This window comes from Scyliorhinus torazame, chromosome 18 (genome assembly GCF_047496885.1).
Source record: "Scyliorhinus torazame isolate Kashiwa2021f chromosome 18, sScyTor2.1, whole genome shotgun sequence".
In the NCBI taxonomy this organism is placed as follows: Eukaryota; Metazoa; Chordata; class Chondrichthyes; order Carcharhiniformes; family Scyliorhinidae; genus Scyliorhinus; species Scyliorhinus torazame.
Window position 1 is genome coordinate 37,657,286 of NC_092724.1, and position 21,449 is coordinate 37,678,734.

Consider the following 21,449-nt stretch of genomic DNA (forward strand, 5'->3'; position numbering starts at 1 on the left):
GCACCAGAGCTAAAATAACAGTGAATTGTCATCACTTTCCTGTGATGTATATTGACCCTTTGACAGTGTCGACACCCCATCACCCTGGGGTGATGCTACACAGACCCTTGGCGGGTGGAACAGGGTAGTCGGGGAAGGAGGGGAATGGGAGGGAGGGGGGAGTGAAGGGATTAGGGAGAAGGAGGGATTGGGGGAAGGAGGGACGGGGGGAGCCAACGGACAAAGCCTTGTCCTATGCAAATTGGGTGAGGATGAGGGCCTCTCTGGTCATGCTGGACCCTTGCCACTGCCTGTCCTCCATCCTCCAGCTCCTTCTGCTGGTCCTCCCCGGGCTCGTCCTTCGTCCCCTCCTGGTCTGTCTTCTCCTCAGACATGTCCCTCCTCCTCCAGCATGTCACCCCGCTGCTGTACCAGGTTTTGAAGGGCACAGTAGACCACCACAAATCGGGAGACTCTCTGGGGGGTATACTGCAGTGCACCACCAAAGCGGTCCAGGCATCGGAACCCCATTGTTAGATGTCCGATGCACCGCTCAATGGCAGCATGGACCTTGTTATATCAGGTCTCTGCCTCCGCACTGGTGTCATCATGTAGGATCCCAGTGGGTACCCCTTCTCTCCCAAGAAGCAACCTGTCATCCAGAAGTGGTCCTCTAAGACGCCAGGGATCTCCCGAGTGTCCCAGGATGTAGCTGTCATGCATGCTCCCTGGGAAGCGTGCACACACGCGCATGATCCAGGGCAGTAGGTTAACATTCAGGGAGTGGAACCCCTTCCTGTTAATGAAGGGAACTCCCTGATACCCCGATGCGTGCAAGGTGACAAGTGTGTCATCTATTACCCCCTAGATCTGGGGCACCCCAGCGATGGCAGAGAATCCTGCAGCACAGGATTCTTGGTGGGCCTGGTCCAGCACAAAGTAGCTTGGGAAATGCCGCACATATACCCGCTCGAGCCCTGGAATGAACTGGTTGCATTGAAGTTCAGGGCTGCAGCCACTGGGAGTGGGTGTCTTCCTACACCAAGGGGTGCCAGGTCCGCGGTGACGTGATGCAGGTGCCGCACTGTCTCTTTGTTGAGACGGAGTCTTCTGCGGCACATGCTATCCATCATCACCTCGAAAGACCAACAGCCCCTGTACACCTTGGGTCGTCGCTGGCGTCCCCCTCTGGGTTCCTCCTTGGCCTGATGGGCGGTTGAGTCTTCAGGGCGTATGGTGGCCTCCTGCACATGGGGTGCCAACTCCAGCTGGGTCGACGCTGCTGCGCCAGCCTGCCTCGGCTGCCACCAGCAGTTCTTTGTTGCCTGGCTTCACTCCTCAGCACAGACTACAAGGTTTTTGCCATGGCCGTGTCTGCCTGCCTTGGCATCGTGCTTGCCCACATGATTCAGCCTGACCATTCGTACAGTCCAGGGCCAGAAAATCCACGTCAATGTCCATTTGGTCAGGACTTGGTCCACCATTACCAGAGGGCTGGTCTGTCGGTTGCCTTGCTTTCCTTAGATCAGGAGAAGACGTTTGACAGAGTGGATCACAAGTACCAATTCAGGACTGCAGGCGTTTGTGTTCAGGATGCAATTTGTTGACTGGATCTGACTTCTGTACACCACCGTGGAGTATTTGATTGAGGTTAACGGGTCCTCGATGGTATCCCTTCCCTTTGGGTGAGGAGTACATCAAACGTGCTCCAAATCCATCCAATTATATGCCATCTGTGTGGAGCATTTTCTTGTGCCTCTTGTGGTGGAGGTTCACGTGAACTGGACATGGAGGTTGTGACCCTGTTGACCCATGAAGGTTGCGAATATCAGTGCGGATATACTCTGCAGCATCCTCTGCCAGGATCAACTGTTGCAGACTCCTGGAGGATCAGTGATGGCTCGGCTCCCTGCCAGTGGAGCTCAACCTTTTGCTTGAAGCACCTCCTCTACCTGGGAGTCCATCTTAGCCCTGCTGCGAAGCCTGGTTGGTGAACTGGCAAGATCGGGAAGCCCAGGCCATCGCTCGCTGAGGACTGCTCCAGGTTCTGTCTTACAGGAGTCAATTGCTGGTCATAAACCAGTCAGTGGCCGCTATGCTGTGGTCCTGCTTGGTCACTTTGACCCTCAGCATTGGTTTGTCATCAAGATACAGAAGAAACTAACTTGACTTCTTCTGGGACAAAAGGGTCTCTACCATTTCTGACTTAGAGAGGAGGGGGCGGGTGCTCATGCTCGGCCACACCCAGGCGGCAGCTTTCCGTTTTCAGACCTGGCATAGATAACTTCTATCCATTCACGGGATGTGGGGCTTGCCATTTCTGAGGGCACTTAAGAGTCAACTACATTGCTATGGAGTCACATGTAAACCAGACCAGGTAAGGATGGCAGATTTCCTTCCCTAAAGGATATTAGTGAACCGAATGGCTTCGACAATCATCACTGATTCCTGATTTTTCATTGAATTCAAATTTCACCATCTGCCATGGTGGGATTTGAATCCGATCCTCACATCATTAAACTCGGTGGGACTCTGGATTACTAGTCTATTGATAATACCACTACCCCACCGCCTTCCCTCCATACATCAAGCCTCCACCTAGAAGGTATGTGCTGGCAATGCATTTTTTATTTTAGAAATATTTTTATCGAAAACCTTTTAGTTAGAACAAAATAGTATAATAATATAGTACAAAACAGATGCTTCCAAGTTACAATGTAAAAAGAACAGAATCAACAATGAAGAACACATCCAATCCTACCCCAATCCCCACACTGAACTTTAACAAAACCGAAACAACTGATGGTGATTAACTCCTTAAAATGGAAATGAATGGCTGCCATCTTAGGTAGAACCCCTCTACCGACCCCCTAATGGTACATGACCTTTTCCAAATGTAGGAACTCCATGAGGTAACCCAACCAAGATGAGGCACTGGGCAGTGTGGGAGACCTCCACCCAAGCAGAACTTGCCTCCAGGTTATTAATTAGGCAAAGGCGAGGCCATCCGCCTTCACCCCCGTCAGCAGCACTGGCAAGTCCAAGGCCCCGAAAATGGCCACCAGTGGACAAGGCGCCAGTTCGACATTAAGAATCGCTGACAAAGTGTTGAAGAAGGAGACCCAAAAGCTTAACAACTTGGGACATGACCAGAACATATGAATTTGGCTTGCTGGTCCACGAGAACGCCGCTCACACCTGTTGTCTGCCCCCCAAAAAACTACTTGTTCTCACCTTGGTAAGATGAGCCCTGTGCACTAGCTTCAACTGGATCAAACTAAACCAAACACAGGAGGAAGTAGAGTTGATCCTGCAAAGAGTCTCCCTCCACATCTCCTCATCCAGAATAAGACCCAATTCACCCTCCCATTTTATCTTCACATCATCCAACTGAGTTAACTCTGATGATATGATCTGACCATAAATACCTGAAATACTCCCCTCACTAGACCCAGACAATGATAATACCCTCTTCAACAGTGAGGACGGTGGTGCCAGGGAAAAGAAGGAATAGTTTTCCGCAAAATATCACAAATCTGGAAGTATCTAAACAAATTGGTTGCAGGGATTTGAAATATTTCCGACAGCTTCTCAAAACTGGCAAACCTTCCCTCCATGACTAGGTCCCCGAACCTCTCCAGAACCGTCTCCTCCCACGTCCAAAACGTCGAGTCGATGCTCGCCGCCGCAAAGAAATGATTACTACAGATAGTGGCCAACGACAACATGGGCTCAATTTAAAATGATGTCTGAACTGCTTTCAAATTCTCACCGGAAAATCTCGCAGGAGAGAACGGAAGCGAGGCAGTTACTAAAGCACCCAAACTTGAGGCCCGACAAAAACCCGCCCCCATTTGCCCCCAAATAGAACTCGGATCACTAAGCCACCACAGTATTGGGAGCCCAATAATAAAATAGCAAGCTGGGTAAAGCTAAACCACCTGACTCTCTACCCTCTGAAGAAACGCCCTACAGATCCTTGGGGTCTTGCCCGCCCAAATAAAAAAGAACACTAACTTGTTACTGTCGTGTTATTCACCCTGGGGTAACACGGACTGCAACACGATGCAGTTAAATGATCAAGCATACACCAAACGTAGGCGTTGGTTCAATAAGATTTTTTGAACTTCAGTAACGAAGCACACAACTGCCTGTGGGTTGACTCTCTACTACTCTAAATAAACTAACATTAACTATCTAGACCAGGCTACGGATCCACGTGTAGAAGGTGTTGAATGATTTGTACACCCTGACTGTCACTACAGTTGTCACCAGTGGAAAGAGGCGGAGTGCTGATGCCTCGTGTGTTTTATAGTTGGAAGCCCCCCTCTGGTGTTCTGTCTGGTGATTGGTCGTGTTCTGTTCTGTATGTTGATTGGCTCGCCTGGGTGTTTGCTTTTAACTCATGATGTGCCTGGATGCATATTATGAGTTACCTCTAACAAAAAAGGTTTTAGGGAGAAAAGTAGGGGGACTGAAAAATAAATAAACACATCGACAGGATTCCCAGATAACGAAAGCTAGATCTGGCCAAATTAAAAGGTAACATCCCCAGATTGGCTCCCCTCCCTGGGGAGTTAACCGGAAAGTATTCGCTCTTGTTCAAAGAAGGACCCAAAACTCCTAAGTAGAGAACTTCCGGTGGTAGCCATGGAGCGAGTGGTCACACATAGGGGAGCTTGTGCTCGAAGGCGTAGAACTGAGCATCTTTTTACCCCAAAATTGGAGACATTTCAATGGGAAAGAGCAGTTGAAGGTTGGAGGAGAAGTTCTCCCTGGGAGTGACATGTCTGCTGGTTACCGGACCGAGCAGAAGGTGAAAGACCAGTCCAAGGAGCTGGAAGAGACCCGTGGCACAGCAGCTATTGGAAAGATGGCGGAGGGCGAAGGATCGGTGTAGGTTGGAAAGCCCTAGGTGGAGCAGTTGATGGCTTTTATTAGAGAAAAGTTTCATCAACAAAGGAAGGAGATATAGGAGGACTGATCAAAAGCCATCAAAGAGGTGGTTGCACCCCTGAAAGGCTTGGTGGAAGGGGTTGAGAAGTGTTTGGTGATACAGGGGTCACAGACCCGGGAGATGGAGAGGGTGATGTCAGACCACAGTGGTCGGGTAGTGGCATTAGAGGCGGAGGTGGGGCTCCTGGGAAACCAATGCAAGATGTTAAGAGCAAAGGTGGAAGAGCAGGAGTACATTCGACCTGCCTGAAGAGGTGGAAGGCACGAGTGCCACAAGATGCGTCTCGAGGATGTTGGCAGGGTTCATGGCGGAGGGAGTGCTGGAGAAGGTCCCAGAGGTGGATAGAGTGCACAGGTTCCTAAGGCAGAAGCCAAGAGCAGCGGAACGACCCCGGATGGTGATTGGAAGGCTCCACAGGTTTGTGGAAAAGGAAAAGATGCTGCAGTGGGCCAGTGGGAAACGGAACTGTGAATAGGAGGGGAACAAGGTCCGAACATACCAGGACATTGGAGCGGAATTGGCAAAAAAGTCATGCTGGATTCAACAGGGCCGAGGTGGTGCTTTATCGATGGCAGATTAGGTTTGGGGTGCTCTCCTGGCAAAACTGTGGGTGACTTTCAAAGACCGGGTGTATTATTTAGAAACCCTAGATGCAGCCAATGACTTCATCAAAGAGCACACACTGGGGGAGAGCTGAACTTTGATGGGAGACGGAGGAGCCTGCACAATGGAGTTCCGTGGATACGGATAGTGTGGGAATTGGAGGGAGGGGGAGCTTTTCTTCCTAGGTGAGGTTGTTTTGTTCGCCTGACTATTTGTTGCAGGGGTAATAAGTTTGTAAGGGGGCAACTGTGTCCGCTCCCCCCCCCCCACCTCCCCCTACCGCTTGAGGCGGTGTTCATGTTTTGAAGGAGGCGCACTGTGGTTTTGGATGTGTCTTTGTTTGGGTGGGAGAAGTGAAGTCCACGGGGAGCTCTTACACAGGTCAAAGAGGAGAGGGTGGGGGAGGGGCAGAGGGATTAATAGGGGGAGACTTTGGTCACGCTAGCAGGTACTTAATGTTGGTAAACGGATATCAGGTGGGGGAGATGGTGCGAGGAATGACCGTGGGGGAGGGAGATGCGATGTGGCAGGGCTAGAGAAGAAGTCAGGGGCAGAGAAGAGGCCATCTTGGTTGGGCCCGGTACAGGGCGAAATTAAAGGGGATAGAGCCGATAGAGGAGGGTGGCGGGCAGTAGAGGGGAATGGAGGCATAAGCCTCCGGTAAGGCTTATAACATGGAATGTGCGGGGGCTCAATGGGCTGGTGAAGAGAGAAGAGATCCGCACACCTAAGGAGTCTGAAGGTGGGGGTGGTCTTTCTGCAGGAGATGCACCTCAATGTGAGGGACCAGGTCAGGCTGAAAAGGGATGGGTGGGTCAGGTATTTCACTCGGGGTTTGACACAAAGTCACGGGGGGGGGGGCATTTTGCTCAGTAAAAAGATGGGGTTTGAGAGTGCGAAGGAAGTGAGGGACCCGGGTGGGAGGTATGTGATGGTGAGCGAGGTGTTGGAAGGGATGGCGGTGGTGCTAGTGAATGTGTATGCACTGAATTGGGACGATGTGGGTTTTGTGACGGGGTTGCTGGGAGCGATTCCAGACTTGGCCATGGGCATACATCAGTTGATTATGGGAGGTGACTTTAATTGAGTGCTGGAGCCGATGGTGGACAGGTTGAGCCCCAGGTCAATGGGAAGGCTGCAGATGGCAAAGGAGCTGGGAGGGTTTATGGAAAGGATAGGCACGGTGGTCCCGTGTCGATTTAAGAACCTGGGGGGGTGTTGGTGGGTGGGTTGGGGGGGGAGGGGGGGGGGGGGGGGGGAGGGAATACTCCTTCTTCTCACACGTATATAAGGTATGCTGCAGAATTGACGTTTTAAAAAAAAAATTTAGAGTACCCAATTCATTTTTCCAATTAAGTGGCAATTAGCCTGGCCAATCCACCTCCCCTGCACATCTTTGGGTTGTGGGGGTGAAGCCCACGTAAACACGGGGAGAATGTGCAAACTCCACACGGACAGTGACCCAGAGCTAGGATCGAACCTGGGACCTGGGGTGAACTGGCAAGGTGGATACAGAACTGGCTAGGCCATAGAAGGCAGTGGGTAGCAATGGAGGGATGCTTTTCTAATTGGAGGGCTGTGACCAGTGGTGTTCCACAGGGATCAGTGCTGGGACCTTTGCTCTTTGTAGTATATATAAATGATTTGGAGGAAAATGTAACTGGTCTGATTAGTAAGTTTGCAGATGACACAAAGGTTGGTGGAATTGCGGATAGCGATGAGGACTGTCTGAGGATACAGCAGGATTTAGATTGTCTGGAGACTTGGGCGGAGAGATGGCAGATGGAGTTTACAAACAAAGAACAAAGAACAAAGAAATGTACAGCACAGGAACAGGCCCTTCGGCCCTCCAAGCCCGTGCCGACCATACTGCCCGACTAAACTACAATCTTCTACACTTCCTGGGTCCGTATCCTTCTATTCCCATCCTATTCATATATTTGTCAAGATGCCCCTTAAATGTCCCTATCGTCCCTGCCTCCACTACCTCCTCCGGTAGTGAGTTCCAGGCACCCACTACCCTCTGCGTAAAAAACTTGCCTCGTACATCTACTCTAAACTTTGCCCCTCTCACCTTAAACCTATGCCCCCTAGTAATTGACCCCTCTACCCTGGGGAAAAGCCTCTGACTATCCACTCTGTCTATGCCCCTCATAATTTTGTATACCTCTATCAGGTCGCCCCTCAACCTCCTTCGTTCCAGTGAGAACAAACCGAGTTTATTCAATCGCTCCTCATAGCTTATGCCCTCCATACCAGGCAACATTCTGGTAAATCTCTTCTGCACCCTCTCTAAAGCCTCCACATCCTTCTGGTAGTGTGGCGACCAGAATTGAACACTATACTCCAAGTGTGGCCTAACTAAGGTTCTATACAGCTGCAACATGACTTGCCAATTCTTATACTCAATGCCCCGGCCAATGAAGGCAAGCATGCCGTATGCCTTCTTGACTACCTTCTCCACCTGTGTAGCCCCTTTCAGTGATCTGTGGACCTGTACTCCTAGATCTCTTTGACTTTCAATACTCTTGAGGGTTCTACCATTCACTGTATATTCCCTACCTGCATTAGCCCTTCCAAAATGCATTACCTCACATTTGTCCAGGTTAAACTCCATCTGCCATCTCTCCGCCCAAGTCTCCAGACAATCTAAATCCTGCTGTATCCTCAGACAGTCCTCATCGCTATCCGCAATTCCACCAACCTTTGTGTCGTCTGCAAACTTACTAATCAGACCAGTTACATTTTCCTCCAAATCATTTATATATACTACAAAGAGCAAAGGTCCCAGCACTGATCCCTGTGGAACACCACTGGTCACAGCCCTCCAATTAGAAAAGCATCCCTCCATTGCTACCCTCTGCCTTCTATGGCCTAGCCAGTTCTGTATCCACCTTGCCAGTTCACCCCTGATCCCGTGTGACTTCACCTTTAATCCGGACAAATGTGAGGTAATGCATTTTGGAAGGGCCAATGCAGGTAGGGAATATACAGTGAATGGTGGAACCCTCAAGAGTATTGAAAGTCAAAGAGATCTAGGAGTACAGGTCCACAGGTCATTGAAAGGGGCAACACAGGTGGAGAAGGTAGTCAAGAAGGCATACTGCATGCTTGCCTTCATTGGCCGGGGCATTGAATATAAGAATTGGCAAGTCATGTTGCAGCTGTATAGAACCTTAGTTAGGACACACTTGGAGTATAGTGTTCAATTCTGGTCGCCACACTACCAGAAGGATGTGGAGGCTTTAGAGAGGGTGCAGAAGAGATTTACCAGAATGTTGCCTGGTATGGAGGGCATAAGCTATGAGGAGCAATTGAATAAACTCGGTTTGTTCTCACTGGAACGAAGGAGGTTGAGGGGCGACCTGATAGAGGTATACAAAATTATGAGGGGCATAGACAGAGTGGATAGTCAGAGGCTTTTCCCCAGGGTAGAGGGGTCAATTACTAGGGGGCATAGCTTTAAGGTGAGAGGGGCAAGGTTTAGAGTAGATGTACGAGGCAAGTTTTTTACGCAGAGGGTAGTGGGTGCCTGGAACTCACTACCGGAGGAGGTAGTGGAAGCAGGGACGATAGGGACATTCAAGGGGCATCTTGACAAATATATGAATAGGATGGGAATAGAAGGATACGGACCCAGGAAGTGTAGAAGATTGTAGTTTAGTCGGGCAGCATGGTCGGCACGGGCTTGGAGGGCCGAAGGGCCTGTTCCTGTGCTGTACATTTCTTTGTTCTTTGTTCTTTGTTCTACTTGACATTTTTGCTGTGTGCCGTGAGGTGCTGGTGGCGGTGGTGGAGGCTGGAGATATTCATCTCAGACCATGCGCCGCACTGGCTGGAAGTTCTACTTAGTTCGGGACGGGAGCGGAGGCCTGGGTGGAGGTTGGATTCGGGGTTATTAGCAGACAGGGTTTTGTGATAAGGTGCTGTCGGTGATTAAGGACTATGTGGAGTTGAACCAAATGGGGAGGTATCAGCGGCTACATTCTGGGAGACATTGAAGGCAGTGGTTCGGGAGGAGATTATCACTTTCAAGGCACATGAAGATAGGAAAAGGAGAGTGGAATACGAATGACTATTGGGCGAGATAGTTGAGATGGATACGGAGTATTCGAGGGAACCCAGCACGGATGGGTTGGCGTAAAGGAAAAAGCTACAGGGACAGTTTGACGACAGGAAGGGCAGTTGGGCAGCTACGGAGGGTGAGGGGAGTACAGTATATGAGGAGATGGCAAACCGCTTGGTGGCACATCAGCTATGGCGGCATCCAGGAAAATCTTGAGGGTACGGACAGTTCAGGGGAGGTGGTGTCGGAGCTGGGAAAGATAAACACGGTGTTCAGGGGATATTATGAGCAACTGTATAGGGCGGACCCGGGGCACGGGGGTGAAGAGGGGGATATGGGGCCATTCTTAGACGTGCTGGAATTTCCAAGGCTGGATGAGGAGAGAAGGCAGGCACTTGAGGAGCTTTTAGGGCTGAAGGAGGCAATGGAAAGTATAAGAGGGAAGAAGTCGGAGAAGGCTCCAGGTCCGGACGGTTCCCTGGCAGAATTTTATCAGGAGTTTGCGACAGAATGGGCACCACACCTACTGGGGGCATTTAGTGAGGGACTAGAGAAGGGGGTGCTGCCAGAGACAATGACAGGCGACGATTACGCTAATACCAAAGGGACGGTCACGTTAGAATGTGGGTCGTACAGGCCAATATCACTGATAAATATGGATGTAAAAGTGCTGGCTAAGTTAGTGGCAGGGAGGATGGAAGGATGCATCCCGGGGATTGTTGCAGAGGACCAAATGGGATTTGTAAAGGGCAGGCAACCCTTGAGCAATATATGGCGATTACCGAATGTCATCATGACCCCATCGACAAGACGGGTACCCGAGGTGGTGGTGGCTATGGACACGGAGAAGACATTTGATCGGGTGGAGTGGGAATGTTTGGGTTTGAGCCGAAGTCTGTTGTACGTGGCTCCGGTAGTGAGCAGACGGACCAATGAGATGAATTAACGGAGTTTCGGGTTGCACAGGGGAACGAGGAGGGATGCCCGTTGTCGCTGCTATTGTTTGCGCTGGTGATAGAGCCCTTGAAGATGGCTCTTAGGGTGTCAGCAGAATGGCAAGGGATTAGGAGGGGGAGCAGGGAGCACCGAGTGTCGCTGGATGCGGACGACCTGCTGCTACATTTGTCAGACCTGCTGGAGAGTATGGGGAGCATTATGAGCCTATTAGATAGGTTTGGGGCCTTCTCAGGTTATAAGCTGAACTTGGGGAAAAGTGAGGTGTACCCGGTGAATGAATCAGATCGGAGAGCCAATTTAGGGGGGCTACCACGAAGGGTAGCCAAGGATAATTTTAGGTATTTGGGGATCCAGATGACCTGAGAGTAGGCGACGCTACATAAGTGGAACTTAACAAAGTTGGTGGAGGAGATAAGGGAGGACTTTAGGAGGTGGGATACATGGCAGGGAGGGCTCAAGTGGTAAAAATTAATGTCCTGCCGAGGTTCCTACTTATATTTCAGACCCTTCCGATTTTTATTCCAAAAGCCATTTTTCGGAAGTTGGATAGTCATTTCGGAGTTGTATCCTGCTACCTCACCTACCTGCCACCTTACCCACCTGCCACCTCCCAACCCCACTCACCTCACCCACCTGCTACCTCAGCCACCTGCCACCTCATCCACACCACCCACTTCACCCACCTCACCTGCCGCTTCACTACTACCACCTCAACATCTATCACCTACCCATCTACCACCCTATCCACCGAACAACCGACCGGTCTAAAAACCCTACCCTCCTGTCACCTCACCCACCTGTTATCTCACCCACTTGCCACCTCAACCATCTCTCCATTTACTCATTCGCCCATCCAAGAACATCCATTCACTAACATTCAAACTGGACCTGTAAACTTACCATCAACTGCTGGAGCTGTAAAAAGGGAGTGCACCCTATCTTCCCCTGACGCTATTCCGCTTTGATAGAATTCCCAGTAGGAGGCTGTGTTGTGCATCTCTGGGAAAGCTGGGCTCTGAAGTTCCCACTGGAAAAGTACGGCAGTGTTTAGTAGAGGGAATGTTAGGGTAGCATGGTGGCACAGTGGTTAGCACTACAGCTTCATGGCGCCAAGATCCCAGGTTCAATACCCAGCCCTGGGTCACTGTCCGTGTGGAGTTTGCACATTCTCCCTGTGTTTGTGTGGGTTTCACCTCCACAACCCAAAACGATGTGCAGGTTAGGTGCATTGGCCACGCTAAATTGCCCCTTAATTGGAAAAAATGAATTGGGTACTTTAAATTTATTTAAAAACAAGTAGAGACAATGTCCTGTTGCAGCAGCAATGTGATGATCATTGCTGCCGCCAGAATATCCGGGCCAATGTAAAATTAAGTGATATACCGTATTGTAGCTGACTGGATGGCTTACTCTTGCTATATATAATATTCCCTCTTAAAAACATGACATTTTTATTCTGACCTAATGTTCTGTCAGTGCAGTGTTATCAGTCAGTTGAGTAGATGAAGAATTTACAATATGGCAATGGTAAAATGGTTTGCCGAAGTCCTGCAACCCTCTATACTTTGCACAGCAAGTAAAGTTTTCATTCTTAGGAATTGCAGGCTTAACCATGAAAGCTGCTTTTGTGTTGAACATGAGAAAAAATATCGAAAGCCCTTTCTGACTCTTCCCAATGAGTGTGTGTACTGATTTGGTACTGATATTTTTCTCCTTTTGGTTGTCCCTTGTCCAGAAAAGTGATTATGTGCTTTTACTATAACTTCATTGAAACAGACAAAAAGAGGAGAAGGAGGCCATTTGGCCATTCAAGCATGCACCACCATTCATTATGATCATGGCTGATCATCCGAGTCAGTAACCTGCTCCCGATTTCCCCCATATCTTTTGATCCCTTTAAACCCAAAACCTAGGTCTCACTGCACCTTCAAAACATACAGGGAACGAGTCCCCCCCCCCCCCGTGTTGCGCCCAGGACACGTCTTGCTATACTCGCAGAATACAGGAGAGTGGCTAAACGGGGTTCACGCCGGGCGCGATGCTTCTGGCCTGTGGCACCGGGTGAAATCTGGTTCATGCCCTCATTGGGTATGAACCAGACTTGCATATTTAAATGCATATTTAAACTCATTTAAATACGGGGCTAGATTCTCCGCTGCCCACGCCGGCAGCGAGAATTGTAATCGGGCGGAGAATGCTGGGTGAAACAAAAATCAGAATTTGCGATAAACTAGTTAAAACGGGGGTGGGCTCAGCCACCGTTCCGCCCTTCATGTTAATATTCTTTTTGACCAGCAATGCAACCCCAATGCCTTTTCCTTTGTCCTTCCTAAATACTTTTTCTTGCATGCATCCCATTCCTGGCACTTATCAAATTGTTGTGTAAATATAAATTGTTGTTGTAACTTTTCCCTGTCTCTCCATTCCAAAATGCATGTTCTTTGGTTGGCATTGACTAAATTTTTTTTTTAAGCAATGTATCTGTTTTTTTATTCAGAGCTGATTTACTTTAGTAGTCAGGATCACTATGAAGCAGACCGGGAGGAATGTGAAGCAGGTCAGGATCACTATGAAGCAGACCGGGAGGAGAGTGAAGCAGGTCAGGATCATTGTGAAACAGACCGGGAGGAGTGTGAAGCAGGCCAGGACCACTGTGAAGAGACTGGGAGGAGTGCAAAACAGACCAAGATCACTGTGAAGCAGACTGGGAAGAGTGTGAAGCAGGTCAGGATCACTGTGAAGAGACTGGGAAGAATATCAAACAGGTCAGCATCACCATGAAGCATACAGAAAGGAGTGTGCAGTAGGTCAGGGATCACTGAATTGGAAGAGAAAAAAACATCCTGAGCCATCATAGGAAAGCCCCATGTAGCTTTGTTTCCTGGTCTCAAAAGTTAGGAATTTAGTTTCAGATGCCCAAAATTAAAAGTTTCATTTTCTCTTGTAATTTGACCCGGGCTTAGCAAAAATATTTAGTTCACCGTGAAACAATAGAAGAAGAATGTGAGTAGCTGGGGAGATTTTTTTTGAGTAGTAAGCTTTATTATCGGAAACATAAAGGAATTGCAGGGCAACTCTGACACCTTGAGTGCACATCCTGTTCCATGTGGGAACCCCCAGGTCATTCCTGTGTCCCTGGATAATATATGTGCAATAAGCGTTGTCAACTGCAGTAGCTTGAGTTCAGGGTTTCGGAGCTTGAGCAGCAGCTGGAAACTCTCTGGTGCATCCAAAAGGTTGAATGCTTTGTGGATAGTGTATTTGTAAATGTTGTCACCCCACACCTTAACAGTGTATAGGAAGAGGAAGAATGGGTAACCACCAGTTAAGAAAAATTACTATAGGCAGGTAGTCCCTTGTGTGCATCTCATTCTTCAACCAGTATTTCCTATGAATGAGAGTGGTTGCTCATCTGAGGAGGCAGCCAGAGTCAGTCTATGGCACCACAGTTTGCTCAGCTGTAGAGGTGGTGGGGGTGGGGGGGGGGGGGGGCGAAGAAGACCGGAAGAGCAATAATGACAATAGATTCAATACTTAGGGGAACAGGCAGGCGTTCCTGCAACCTCAGAATCCAGAATTGTGTGTTAACTACCTGGTGTCAAGGTCAAGGGTGTCACTGAAGGGTTTCAGAGTGGGTGGAGGGGGGTGGTGGTAGAATGAACAGCCAGTTCCACACGGGTACCAATGACATGGGCAGAAAGGGGGATGCGGGCCTTCAGTCAGAAGTTAGGGAACTAGGTGAGAAATTAGTAAGCAGGACCTCAAACAGGGACGCCACTACCTGGAATTTCCAATCCAAGCCATTCAGCATTGTTAATTTGAAATATATCACCGTTCCTTCACTGTCTCTGGGTCAAAATCCTGGAACTCCCTCCCTAACAGAACTGTGGGTGTACCCTACACCACATGGACTGCAATGGTTCAAAAGGCAGCTCACCACCACCTTCTCAAAGGCAATTAAGGATGAGTAATAAATGCTGGACTAGCCAAAAAAGTCTACATCCCTTGAATGAATAACAAAAAAAATTGCAATCTCTGGATGATTTTCGGTGCCACACGAAAGTGAAATAGGAGGATTGAGCAGGTGAATGTGTGGCTGGAGAGATGGTGCATGCGGGAGAATTTTAAATTTGTGGGACATCGTGATCAGTTCTGGGGAGATGGGATCTTTACATGCTGCACAGGTGGCACCTAAACAGAGCCGGGACTAATTTCCTTGGCGGGTGAATTACTAGTGTTATTGGGGAGGGTATAAGCTAACTTGGAAGACGTATGGAAACCAGGAGGCATATTAGAAAAGGATACCAAGGTGTAAAGAATATTGGGTCATTGGATAGACATATGGACGATAAGGGAATAGTGTAAATGGGCTTTAGAGTGGTTTCACAGGTCGGCGCAACATCGAGGGCTGAAGGGCCTGTACTGCACTGTAATGTTCTATGTAGACAGACAGTATGTGATTCGGAAATAGTGAAGTACTAGTTGGGTTCAGAGTATGTGTGAATGTAATAAAATCCAGGCCAGAATTCTGAAGCTGTTGCGATTCACTTTTCCCGCTGACAACCCCCCCCCGCCCGCCGGCGGTGCGGGGTGGGTTCAATGGGAAATTCCATTGACAGGCGGCGGGAAGAACGGCGCACCAGCTAGAAACATGCGGCTGAGGAACTGGAGAATCAAGCCCCGAAATTTGAGTTACAATACATGAGTGGTAAATAAGATTAGTGAACTGCTGATGAAAATAGCCATGTGGAAATATGACATTATGGCGATAACAGCGATCTGGCTGAGAGAAAGACGGGACAGGGTATTAAATATTTCTGGATACGAGTGTTCAGGAACGACAGGAAAGCAAGGAAAGGGGGAGTGGTGTCAGTACTGAGTAAGGAGAACATTGCAGCACTGAAGAGAGACGATGTCCCAGAGCGATTAACGACAAAACCTATTTCGCTAGAAATTAGAAAATAGTAGTATACAGACCACCAAGTAGAGGGAAAGATGTAGGGGAACGCATTTGTGAGGAAATTACAGAGAAGTGCAAGATTTATAGAGTAGTTATAATGGGGACTTTAATTATCTGAATATAGATTGGATTAGTATTAGTGTGAAGGGCAGAGAGTGACAAGAATTCCTAGAGTGTTACAATAACCATCATGAGACCCAAGGGAATACATCGATTGATCTCCCCGTGGGATTGGTAGAATACGAACTCCCCCTCTAGTGGGCGGAGGCCCGTCCAGCTGGGGCTCGTAAATTCGCCATTTAAAAGCTGGCCTGGGGGGAGAACAACCAACAGCATTTAAAGTTCTTCCAATTGTTTTCAAAATGTCTCTCGCCTCGTCTAGCACTCAAAAACATGGTAGCTCCGCTAATGTGGTGCAAGATCTCCCTCGCCAACCGGACACGGACACTCGACTAACCAATATTGAAGCTCGCTTGGCAGTTATGCAGCAAACACTTCAAGAAATCTTCACCGGAGTCCGTAATTTACAAGCTGCTGGGGTCCGAGTGATGACTTAGCGGCACGATGACGACTTTTTATAAACAATATTGATTATTGAGACGTTAGTCTTTTTGTTATATCTCTATTGTTTTAAAAAAAAAAGCTGGCCTGGTCTGGGCCTGGCATTTTTGGTCGTCCCGATTGGGATCTGTGACCTCGTTTACAAATTAAATGCTGTTTCATTTACCTCATCGGGCCTCCTGAGCTTTTATAAGTGTATGCAGGAACATTTTCTACAGCGATATGTTTCCAGTCCAGCGAGAAAGGAAACATTGCTAACTGTGTTCTTGGGAATGAGATGGGCCAAGTGGATTAAGTTTCAGTAGGGAAACATTTAGGGGTAGCATGGTGGTTAGCACAATTGCTTCACAGCTCCAGGGTCCCAGGTTCGATTCCCGGCTTGGGTCACTGTCTGTGCGGAGTCTGCACATTCTCCCCGTATCTGCGTGGGTTTCACCCCCACAACTCAAAAGATGTGCAGGCTAAGTGGATTGGCCACGCTAAATTGCCCCTTACTTGGAAAAAATTAATTGGGTACTCTAAATTTAAGAAAATAAGAATAGAGAGGCAGTCCACCCGCTGGAAGGAACACTTTGAAGACCTCCTGAACATAGACTCTGTCTTCAATATGAATGTCCTCGACTCCATCCCGCAGCATGCTACCCTCCACCATCTCAAATTGACCTGTCAGGGGGTAGGAAAGGCCATCCGACAACTGAAGAACAGCAACGCATCAGGGGCGGATGAAGCACGAAAACATGGTGGAGAAGCACTATTGGCATGAATGCATGATCTCAGTTCCCTTATCTGGGAGGAGGAGAACATTCCAGGAGATCTCAGAGGCGCTGTAATCATGACCATCTTCAAGAAAGCCGGCAGGTCTGACTTCTGACTGCAGTGTTTACAGAAGAATGTCCCTGCATGTCTGCCACAGGGAAGTTAGTTTCAAGAGTCTTCCTTAATTGCCTTCACGCTGTGGCTGAAGAGCTCCTCCCAGAGTCCGCCCACTAAGGGGTCATGTTAAACCTGTATAAAATACTGTTTGCCCTCAACTGGAGTTTTTATAAAAATTCATTTTACGGGACGTGAGCATCGTTGGCTAGACCAGCATTTATTTGCCCATCCCTAACTGCCCTCCATTTCAGAGGGCATTTGGTGTGGATCTGGAGTCACACGTAGGCCAGACCAGGTATGTACGACAGATTTCCTTCTCTAATGAACATTAATGAACCAGATGTGTTTTTTAAAAAATGACAATCAACAATGGTTTCATTTGATTTTTAATTCCGGGTTTTTGTTGAATTCAGATTTCACCATCTGGTGTTTCGGGATTTGAACCCGAGTCCCCAGATCTCGCTCTAGGTCTGTGGAATAATAGTCCAGTGACAATACTACTGGCACCACACCTTAGGAAGGATGCGCATGAGCAAGGGGGTGCAGAAAAAATGCATGAGAATGATTCCATGGATGAGGAACTTCACTTACATAGAAAGAGTGGAGAAGTTTGGGCTATTCGACTTGGAGGAGAGAAGGTTAAGAGGAGATTTGACAGAGGTGTTCAAAATGGTGAGGGGTCTGGACAGAATAGATCAGGAGAAAATGTTCCCATTGGTGGAAGGATGAAGAACCAGAGGGCGCAGATTGAAGGCAATTGGCAAAATAAACCATTGCAGCCGTGAGAAGTAATTTTTTTCACTCAGTAAGTGGTTAGGTTCTAGAATTCACTGCCCGTGGGTGTGGTGGAGGCAGGGTCAATTGAGGTTTTCGAAAAAGGAATTGGATCATTATCTGAAGAGCAAGTACTTGCAGGCTTATGGGATGAAGGCAGGGGTATGGCGCTAGGTGAATTTCTCTTTCAGAGGACCAGCACAGGAAGGACAGACCAAATGACCTCCTTCTGTGCTGTGACCATTCAATAATTCCAGCTGCTGCATTTTGAGTCCTGTCTTTATGTTTGTTATCAGCTGTTGCTCAGCTAGTAACATTCGTGCCTCCAAGTCTGAAAGTTGTGGGTTTAAGTTCCACTCCAGGGCCAGAGTATAAAGAATCAAGGCTGACATTGCAGTGCAGTACTGGGGGTATGCTGCACTGGCAGAGATGTTGGGCGGGGCCCCGCCCACTGGCATGATCTTCCGGACCCGCCGGAGTCAATGAGTATGTGAATAGCCCACCGCAAGGCCGGAAAACCCCAGCTGCTGGGTTTTGGATGAGACATTAAACTGAGGCTCTATCTGCTCCCTCACATAGACATAGAAAATCCCATGGCATTATTTTGATGGCGAGCACATGAGTTATCCCCAATGCCCTGGCCAATATTTATCCTCAATCAACAGCTCTATAACAAATTATCTGGTCATCGTCAAACAGCTGTTTGTGGGAGATCGTTGCTTATACATTTCTGACAGTGACAAGCACGTGGGACATTGGGCAGCACAAGTGGCTAGCACTGTGGCTTCACAGCGCCAGGGTCCCAGGCTCGATTCCCCGCTGGGTCACTGTCTGTGCGGAATCTGCACGTTCTCCCCGTGTCTGTGTGGGTTTCCTCCGGGTGCTCCGATTTTCTCCCACAGTCTAAAGCGTGCAGGTTCGGTGGATTGGCCAGAATAAATTGCCCTTCGTGACCAAAAAGGTAAGGAGGGGTTATTGGGTTACGGGGATAGGGTGGAAGTGAGGGCTTAAGTGGGTTGGTGCAGACATGATGGGCCGAATGGCCTCCTTCTGCACTGTGTGTTCTGTAAAATGTTTTGGAATGTCTTGTCATTGTGATAGGCGCTACACAAATGCAAATCTTATTCTTTTTTGTAGTGCTCCAAGCTAACCTTTACTCCTTCATGGCACTCCAGATTGAGGCATGCACTGTATTGAAGATTAATGTTAACATGCAAGTACCTTGACTGCACATGGCTAATTGTTAATGGCCTTTCTGTTTAGATTTGTAATTTATTTACTTGCAAAGATTGTTTTCTTTTCATCTGTATTTGTTACTGTCGTAATTCAGGAGGTGAGAGAAAGAGAGAAGCCTGTGAACATGTCAAAATCCAGCAGGTCAATTACTGGTGAGAACTTCATCAAGATGGTCAAAGAATGGATTAACTCATAAATTCAGGGACTCATATTTCAGCTCCGTGAAATATTGCACTTCACTTTTGTTCAGAGACGGTAACCTCAGCAACTATACGAGACCAAAGGGAACCAATTTGTAAATTGATCTCCATTGAACCGGCATAGTTTGATGTTTTAAAAACTTCTGTGGTGGGACGAAAGTACAATAATGCATTGTGTTGCCATGAAGAAAGAAACAACCCCATTAGCAGCCCGGCTGCATGGCGACGGATAATGAGTGGGAAACCGGGTGGATGCCCGGTCACTGTCATGATTAAAGCTGAGCTGAAGGACAGAGGTTTCGAAATCTGAGCACCTGCTGCCAAATGTCACAGGAGCAGCAGAGCTCCATTAATGAATTAATTATTAATAAGGGGCCCGAGGTGCTGCTTAAGCCTTTCACTCACAACAGGGAGCAATGTCATTGAAGTGGATGCTTCAGTGCAACATTCACAGAAACCAACAGTCTTGCCCCCGAAAAAAATTGCCTTTAATTTTGAGGATTTTGTGTCAAATCAGCAATGAGGAATTCACTCTGGTTTATCAGGAACTGTAGGAAGTAATGGGCGCAATCCTCCGGCCTCGTTGCACTCTCGCTCGAGCGAAACAAGCCCGGTGAATAGCGGGAGAGGCAGTTCGTGATGCTACCGCCCTATTTCCATACAATTAACATGAGCCACCCCATATCCAACAGCCTCCTGTCATTCATCAGGGTTCCCAGCAAGTAGTCACATTGGCATTGGTTAACATTCATAGATTATCATAGAATTTACAGTGCAGAAGGAGGCCATTTGGCCCATCGAGTCTGCACCAGGCCTTGGAAAGAGCACCCCACCCAATCCCACACCTCCACCCTACCCCTGTAACCCAGTAACCCAACCTAAGGGATACTGGGCAATTTATCATGGCCAATCTACCTAACCTGCACATCTTTGGACTGTGGGAGGAAACCGGAGCACCCGGAGGAAACCCACGCAGATTCCACACAGACAGTCACCCAAGCCGGGAATCGAACCTGTTACCGTGGAGCTGTGAAGCAACTGTGTTAACCACCGTGCTACCATGCCGCCCATTTTAAACACGTGAACATAGCAGAGGGCTTCTGTGCGGAGCCAAGGAGGTGAGTAGCCGTTTTTACCCACCGGCAAAGAGTCCAGGGGTGCTGGGCCTGCCACCACAGTGCTCGGCGAGGGGTGGGGGACTCTCGTCTCGGAGTGGGAGCCCCCCCACAGGGGTGGGCTGCCATGGGTGGGTGAGGGGGGCAGGTGCTGGGAGGGAGGAAACCGGGGGGGGCAACCGCGTGCGGCGCACCATGCCAACCCCTGGATCGTGTGTATCCATTCCAACGGCAACCCTTGTCCCCTCCCGTCCACCCCACTGACCACCCATAACCCCCACCGACTGCCGAAGCGTCTGGCGGGCTGAAGATTATTGCTCATAGGGAATTGGCAATCGTGGTTAAGTGAGCACTTCACACAACCCAAGTGGAGTCCCATGGGTGGGCGAGCCATGTAGCATGTGGGAGTCATTGCCTAGCACCCCAATCAGACCATGATGTCTGAACACTGTGTCTAAACACAGTGGGACGAAACACACCACATACACCAGCTGATATCTGAACACCCAAGGGATGGGACACAACTCCAGGGACATGTCCATGGCTGGAAAGTGGGTGAGTATTATGGATAGGGGACCAACGACCGTTCCAAGTGATGCCATGAGTGGGTGTCCTGGGTACAGGGTGTGGGGTCCGGTGAGGGGAGCCCGCTGCGGCCGGGTGTGTGTGGATAGGGCGCTCCAGGTGGGAGTCACCGCTGTTTGTCAGTCTAACACCCTCTCCTAATGCCTTACAGATATTGAACGCTATGGCAGGGATTTTGGACCCAGCCGAACTTGTCCTAGTGGTGCTGCTGCGAGGCCGGCCAGCCAGATGCCGGAGACGAAGGCAGCAGCAGCGTCTGCAGATGCTTGAGGACCCCGCCCCATACCCCGACAACCTGGCCGCCCATCAGGCCACGGAGGGATCCAGAGGTGGAGACCCGCGACGGCCCAGGGTGTACGGGCGTCGCTGGTCGTTTGAACAGATGACAGACAGCGCGTGCCACAGGAGGCTCTGCCTCAACAAGGTGATAGTGCGGCACCTGAGCCATGTCCGCGTGGACCTGGCACCATATGAAGGAGGAGGGGGACACTCGCTCCAGGTGGCCATCAACGTCACCGCAGCCCTGAACTTTTATGCCTCGGGATCATTCCAGGGCGGGGACCTGTGTGGTATCTCGCCACAG